Below are 7873 nucleotides of genomic sequence, written 5' to 3' on the forward strand. Positions count from 1 at the left end.
CGTCTCCCTCAAATCCAGCGACCTCCTCTTCCATCGTAGCCTCTCCTTCCTCCTCCTCCTCCTCCTCCGTCGCCCCTCCTTCCTCCTCCTCCTCCTCCTCCTTCGCTGCTGGAAGGAGAGGAAGATCCAGTGGAGCGCCGCCCATGACGATGGCCAGATCTCTGGTGGACGCAACCCATGGCGTCATCTAGGGTTTCGGCTCCAACTACGACGGCCACTGGTGAGTTGCTGCACTACTCCTCTCTATCTCTCTCTTCCTCTTCTAACCCTTATCTCTTTTTTTGTAGCAGCAGCAAAGGAGAGGTGTGGAGAAGAGTTGGATGGGGAAGCACCATCTCCATGGACGACTTCATCCCCTCCAGGATCAGCATCGGCCATGGATGAAGAGGACGTTTACGCCTAGCAGCAGCAGCCATGGCTGGAATTTATTTTTTTATTTCCTAATTAGTTAGTAGTAGCGAGGGTCCAGAACCACGGTACTACTAGTTAGTAGTAGCACGGGTTGTATCCACGCTACTACTAACGGACGTAGTAGTAGCGCGGGTGGCACCCGTGCTACTACTACCTGTTAGCTGTAGCGACGTATCAGTAGCACGGGCACCCGCGCTACTGATATACCTAAAACCCGCACTACTGCTAGGCTTTTCCCTAGTAGTGCCTTGTGGAGAAGGAGAAGACAGGTTCCTTCAACCTGCCGCTGTACGCGCCTTCCATCGACGAAGTGGGGGCGGTAATCGAGCAAAGCGTACTGTTTGACGTCAACCATATCCAGCTCTTCGACTCCAATTGGGATCCTCAGGATGACTCGGACGGCGATGTGCTGCTCGACAGCGCCAAGAGCGGCGTGAACGTCGCCAGGACTTCGCGGGCCATCATCGGGCCCATGCTTGCGCGTCATTTCTCTTTGAGATGTACGCGCAGAATGTCGCGAACCACCACGAGAAAGTGAAGACCAAATATGCCTTCATCCTCCTCTCCTTGAAGATAAGGGGCGCTGAGAACTAAGGGTGACCCAATGTCGGACTGTCATCTCCTTTGATGGAAGCAATCATAAGGCCGGCTTTCAGTTCTCTGTCTTCATGATTGTTTGTACTTTGTTCCATCTTAATGAGTACCAAGGAGGAAAATTGTAATAACTAGTACAATACCCATGTGTTGCCACGGGCTTCTTAAAAATTGTATTAGTTGCATATATAAATATAGTGCATGTCAAATTTCACATGTATAATAAAGATAGCCAGTAACAAACCAAAAAATATTGAAATCCACTCCGCTTGCAAAGTATTTTGATAAGAAATAAAATTCAATGACGTATACTATCAGATCTGATGCAAAACAATGTGGTGCAAAAACACAGTAATGTTTATTGTGCACTTCATTACAAATGATAGATAGCACACATATATCTTCTTATGCTTAAGACCGACCTTCTCATGAAGCATGTTCATTGTTACTGTCCATTAATTGAAGAGGGCACATGGAAGATTTTGTTCCCTTAAAACAAGTGTTCCAAGATGCTACAGCCAGAAAATTGATCGCATTACGCAAATATATGAAGACATGAGGTCTTCAAATGATAATTTTATTTACCCTTTGTAAAATGATGCATTATTGCGTTGTATGTAATTTAGGATGAACCAAAGGTCTTCCACATATATTTTTCCGAAGCCAGGGGCTTAACTCCAAAGTACAAAGAGCCTGATGGCTTGATCATAAAATACTTTAAGTTAGAGAGCTAAACTGAATTTTATAAATAGACTTATGCAATATTGGCATGGAATACAAGGGCTATCTTGCATGCAGAGATAAACCCGAGGGCTTAATAGAGAAATATAGTTTCTTACCATGAATAACTGAAACCGGAAGGATCAATTGCAAAGATGCCAAAGGATAAGATTTTCCCCAATTCCTTTCCTTATCCTGTTCTTGCGTGGTAACCCATAGCCACCGGAAACCACTGACGTCGTGCACGCGAGCCGGCCGAAAGGCCATCGCCATCACGCCGCGGGGAGTCACCACAAGGCTTAGGGCAGCCATTTCTAACCCGGAGGGTGCTGCCGCCGCCACAGTCGTCGGTGCCGAGTGAGGCAGCTGGCCTGTGGATTCCATTGATGCCAGCAGCGGCTGGGAGGAAGGAAGGACATGCTCATCACGCCGCCGCGGCTTGAGAGGCTGCGGTGGAGCCGCCTCCATCCCTAGGGGAAAATTATATCAAGGAGTACCAAGGAGGAAAATTATACGCCGCGAGAAGGGCAGTGGTTGATCGTTCAACACCGCCACTGCCTCCCCTGGCCGTTAAAGAGTATGCAGATAAACGTGTATGATTGTCCCATATATTTTACGTGTCAGATAATACTTGTACACATCATTATATTATACGTAACTTCTTCATCTTTTAATCTCAGCCTTCCTAATTAAAATGAATGGATCATATACTTTTAGTATATGTGGGCAAATGTGGTGGCTTGTTTTACTTTTCTTGTAATTATATAATACTAGTAGATAACATAACAGAATAGTGCCAGTAGAAAAGTTGTTCACATGCATGCAATCGTAACCATCAAAAAAAATTATATAATACTAGTAGATAACATAAATTGGGCTGCCAAGCAACATCATCAAAGAAATTAACAAAGCCCACGAATATATGCAGTTAATTAAACTATACTTTAGCTGGGCAGCCAAACAACACCGTTACATGCGACGAAATTAAGGCGGCCAGACATAATCATCAAATGCGACCGCGTACAAACAACGTCGTCAAATACGAACAAATTAAACACATTGAAGCATCATCCACTATTAAAAGGGAATCTTTGAGACCTGCAAGTGCTCCGTAGCGCTCCGTCATCGCTGGTCGAAAAATTAATAATGGCGCTGTCTAGGGTGCAGGTGAGAATAGATTTGTTTTTGCATAATATGCAGCTGAGATGGAATGATGGTGCCATAAAATCCCATATGACCGTGAGATGTGGAAATTTTGAAAAACATATCAATAAATATTATGACATTGTGATAAAAATCTTACACATAGAAAAGGGGTAGAAACATGTAACTTTGAGATTTTGTTATTTTCCATCATTTGTGGTATGCTCTTACTTCGACCTTTTTGCATAAACTTACCATAAGTTATTTAGATTTGGTTTATGTTAATATAATCTATGTTTTCCGCTACCAAATAATCATATTTTCTTAGAGAACTTTAATATATTGTGTTTATCGATGTCTTACATGCACTCCAATTTTTCGTTGATTTTCCACACACGTAGATATATTATATTATCTTGGAATTTTTCGTTCCCGATTTATAAGATGCCTTCACATTTATAATTTGATCATAACATCAATTAGATAAATAATATATGAGTCATCATGTGACATAATATGTGATTTGGTTAGACCATGAGATCCATTATAAGATTTGCAAGGAGTACAAAGCACCTATAAACTGAAATAAACTACAGCAAGGTCCTTTGACCATGTTATGATTAATACTCTCGCCCATGTTATAAAACTACACGGCAACGTCAGATAAAACCTCACCACATTGAAGGCAGAACAGGAACAAAGGCTCCATAGCTAGTTCCCTGGACCACCACAACCGCCAAATCGAAGATCCATGAGCACAAATCACAAACACACCAATGTGTCCCCCATAATATACATTGTTGACGTCTGCAGTACAAATAAATACAAAGTTTATATGCAATATAAATCAACACAAAGTTCACATGCGACACAAATGGACACTTAGTTCACATACTATACAAATTTAGACACAGTTCTAGTTCCCACATAATACAAATTATCACTTAGTTCACATGATATAAAATCACCACGAGAATCTATTTCCCATATAGTATAATGAACACTTAATTCCCACATAATAGAAATTAACCATTAGCATAACTGAGAAGTGGGAGTTATGTCCTGCTCTTCCCCCTTTGTTCTGGCCTTCCACGTCCACGTCCATGCATTCCTACTGAGGTGGTAGCTGTTGGGGAACGTAGTAGAAATTCAAAATTTTCCTACGTGTCACCAAGATCTATCTATGGAGAAACCAGCAACGAAGGGAAGGAGAGTGCATCTACATACCCTTGTAGATCGCTAAGCGGAAGCGTTCAAGAGAACGGGGTTGAAGGAGTCGTACTCGTCGTGATCCAAATCACCGGAGATCCTAGTGCCGAACGGACGGCACCTCCGCGTTCAACACACGTACACCCCGGTGACGTCTCCCACGCCTTGATCCAGCAAGGAGAGAGGGAGAGGTTGAGGAAGACTCCATCCAGCAGCAGCACAACGGCGTGGTGGTGGTGGAGGATCATGGCAATCCTGCAGGGCTTCGCCAAGCACCGCGGGAGAGGAGAAGGGAGAGAGGTAGGGCTGCGCCAAGGAGAGGTCAAACTCAAGTCTTGGCAGCCCCAAAACCCTCAAGTATATATAGGGGAGAGGGAGGGGGGTACGCCCCCTCTAGGGTTTCCACCCCAAGGGGTGCGGCCGCCCCCAATCCTATCTAAGGGTGGCGGCCAAGGGGGGAGAGGGGGGAAACTTGCCCCCCAAGTTAGGTGGAAGCACCCCCTCCCCAAACCCTAGGCGCCTTGGGCCCTTGTGGGGGGCGCACCAGCCCACCTGGGGCTGGTCCCCTCCCACACTTGGCCCATGCAGCCCTCCGGGGCCGGTGGCCCCACTTGGTGGACCCCCGGGACCCTCCCGGTGGTCCCGGTACGTTACCGATAAAACCCGAAACTTTTCCGGTGACCAAAACAGGACTTCCCATATATAAATCTTTACCTCCGGACCATTCCGGAACTCCTCGTGACGTCCGGGATCTCATCCGGGACTCTGAACAACATTCAGTAACCACATACAAACTTCCTTTATAACCCTAGCGTCATCGAACCTTAAGTGTGTAGACCCTACGGGTTCGGGAATCATGCAGACATGACCGAGACGTTCTCCGGTCAATAACCAACAGCGGGATCTGGATACTCATGTTGGCTCCCACATGTTCCACGATGATCTCATCGGATGAACCACGATGTCAAGGACTCAATCGATCCCGTATACAATTCCCTTTGTCTAACGGTATTGTACTTGCCCGAGATTCGATCGTCGGTATGCCGATACCTAGTTCAATCTCGTTACCGGCAAGTATCTTTACTCGTTCCGTAACACATCATCCCGTGATCAACCCCTTGGTCACATTGTACACATTATGATGATGTCCTACCGAGCGGGCCCAGAGATACCTTCCGTTTAAACGGAGTGACAAATCCCAGTCTCGATTCGTGCCAACCCAACAGACACTTTCGGAGATACCTGTAGTGCACCTTTATAGTCACCCAGTTACGTTGTGACGTTTGGTACACCCAAAGCATTCCTACGGTATCCGGGAGTTGCACAATCTCATGGTCTAAGGAAAAGATACTTGACATTAGAAAAGCTTTAGCATACGAACTACGATCTTTGTGCTAGGCTTAGGATTAGGTCTAGTCCATCACATCATTCTTCTAATGATGTAATCCCGTTATCAACGACATCCAATGTCCATGGTTAGGAAACCGTAACCATCTATTGATCAACGAGCTAGTCAATAGAGGCTTGCTAGGGACGTGATGTTGTCCATGTATCCACACATGTATCTGAGTTTCCTATCAATACAATTATAGCATGGATAATAAACGATTATCATGAACAAGGAAATATAATAATAACTAATTTATTATTGCCTCTAGGGCATATTTCCAACAGTCTCCCACTTGCACTAGAGTCAATAATCTAGTTCACATCGCCATGTGATTAACACTCACAGGTCACATCGCCATGTGACCAACATCCAAAGAGTTTACTAGTGTCATTAAACTAGTTCACATCATCATGTGATTAAGACTCAATGAGTTCTGGGGTTTGACCTTGTTTTGCTTGTGAGAGAGGTTTTAGTCAACGGGTCTGTAACATTCAGATCCTGTATGTACTTCGCAATTCTCTATGTCATATTTTAAATGTTGCTTCCACGCTCCACTTGTAGCTATTCCAAATGGTTGCTCCACTATACGTATCCGGTTTACTACTCAGAGTCACTCGGATAGGTGTTAAAGCTTGCATCGACGTAACCCTTTACGCCGAACTCTTTATCACCTCCATAATCGAGAAACATGTCCTTATTTACTCTAAGGACAATTTTGACCGCTGTCTAATGATCCATTCCTGGATCATTCTTGTACCCCTTGACTGACTCATGGCAAGGCACACTTCCGGTGCGGTACACAGCATAGCATACTATAGAGCCTATGTCTAAAGCATAGGGGACGACCTTCGTCCTTTCTCTCTTTTCTGCCGTGGTCGAGCTTTAAGTCTTAACTTCATACCTTACATCTTAGGCAAGAACTCCTTCTTTGACTGATCCATCTTGAACACCTTCAAGATCATGTCAAGGTATATGCTCATTTGAAAGTATTATTAAGAATTTTGATCCATCCTCATAGATTTTGATGCTCAATGTTCAAGTAGCTTGATCTAGGTTTCTTATTGAAAAACACTTTTCAAATAACCCTATATGCTTTCTAGAAATTCTACATCATTTATGATCAACAATATGTCAACAACATATACTCATCAGAAATTCCATAGTGCTCCCACTCACTTCTTTGGAAATACAAGTTTCTCATGAACTTTGTATAAACCCAAAATCTTTGATCATCTTATCAAAGCGCACATTCCAACTCCGAGATGCTTACTCCAGTCCTTAGAAGGATCGCTGGAGCCAGCATACCTTTTAGCATCCTTAGGATCGACAAAACTTTTCTGATTGTATCACATACAACCTTTCCTTACGAAAACTGGTAAGGAAACTCGTCTTGACATCCATCTGCCAGATTTCATAAATGTAGCTAATGCTAACATGATTCCGACGGACTTAAGCATCGCTACGGATGAGAAAATCTCATCGTAGTCAACTCCTTGAACTTGTGAAAAACTCTTCACCACAAGTCGAGCTTCATAGACGGTGACATTACCGTCCACGTCCGTCTTCTTCTTAAAGATCCATTTATCTCAATGGCTTGCCGATCATCGGGCAAGTCCACCAAAGTTCATGCTTTGTTCTGATACATGGATCCTATCTCAGATTTCATGGCTTCTAACCATTTGTCGGAATTTGGGCCCACCATCGCTTCTCCATAGCTCGTAGGTTCATTGTTGTCTAGCAACATGACCTTCAAGACAGGATTACGTGCCACTCTGAAGTGGTACGCATCCTTGTCACCCTACGAGGTACGGTAGTGACTTGATCCAAAACTTCATGATCACTATCATAAGCTTCTACTTCAATTGGTGTAGGTGCCACAGGAACAACTTCCTATGCCCTGCTACACACTAGTTGAAGTGACGGTTCAATAACCTCATCAAGTCTCCACCATCCTGTTGGGGAACGTAGCAGAAATTCAAAATTTTCCTACGTGTCACCAAGATCTATCTATGGAGAGACCAGCAACGAGTAGAAAGAGAGTGCATCTACATACCCTTGTAGATCGCTAAGCGGAAGCGTTCAAGTGAACGGGGTTGATGGAGTCGTACTCGTCGTGATTCAAATCACCGATGATCCTAGTGCCGAACGGACGGCACCTCCGCGTTCAACACACGTACAGCCCGGTGACGTCTCCCACGCCTTGATCCAGCAAGGAGAGAGGGAGAGGTTGAGGAAGACTCCATCCAACAGCAGCACAACGGCGTGGTGGTGGTGGAGGAGCGTGGCAATCCAGCAGGGCTTCGCCAAGCACCATGGGAGAGGAGGAGTAGGAAGAGAGGTAGGGCTATGCCAGAACTTCGTGTATAGCTCCCATGCGCCTCCCCACTATATATAGGGGTGGAGGGG

General features: G+C 44.7%; 1 pseudogene; it reads left to right on the top strand.

Annotated features, from left to right (window-relative positions):
* Window positions 1–1005, top strand: part of LOC119293052 — a 2292-nt pseudogene extending 1287 nt beyond the window's left edge.
* Window positions 1006–7873: the final 6868 nt, after the last annotated feature.

This window comes from Triticum dicoccoides, chromosome 4B (assembly GCF_002162155.2).
Source record: "Triticum dicoccoides isolate Atlit2015 ecotype Zavitan chromosome 4B, WEW_v2.0, whole genome shotgun sequence".
Classification (NCBI taxonomy): domain Eukaryota; kingdom Viridiplantae; phylum Streptophyta; class Magnoliopsida; order Poales; family Poaceae; genus Triticum; species Triticum dicoccoides.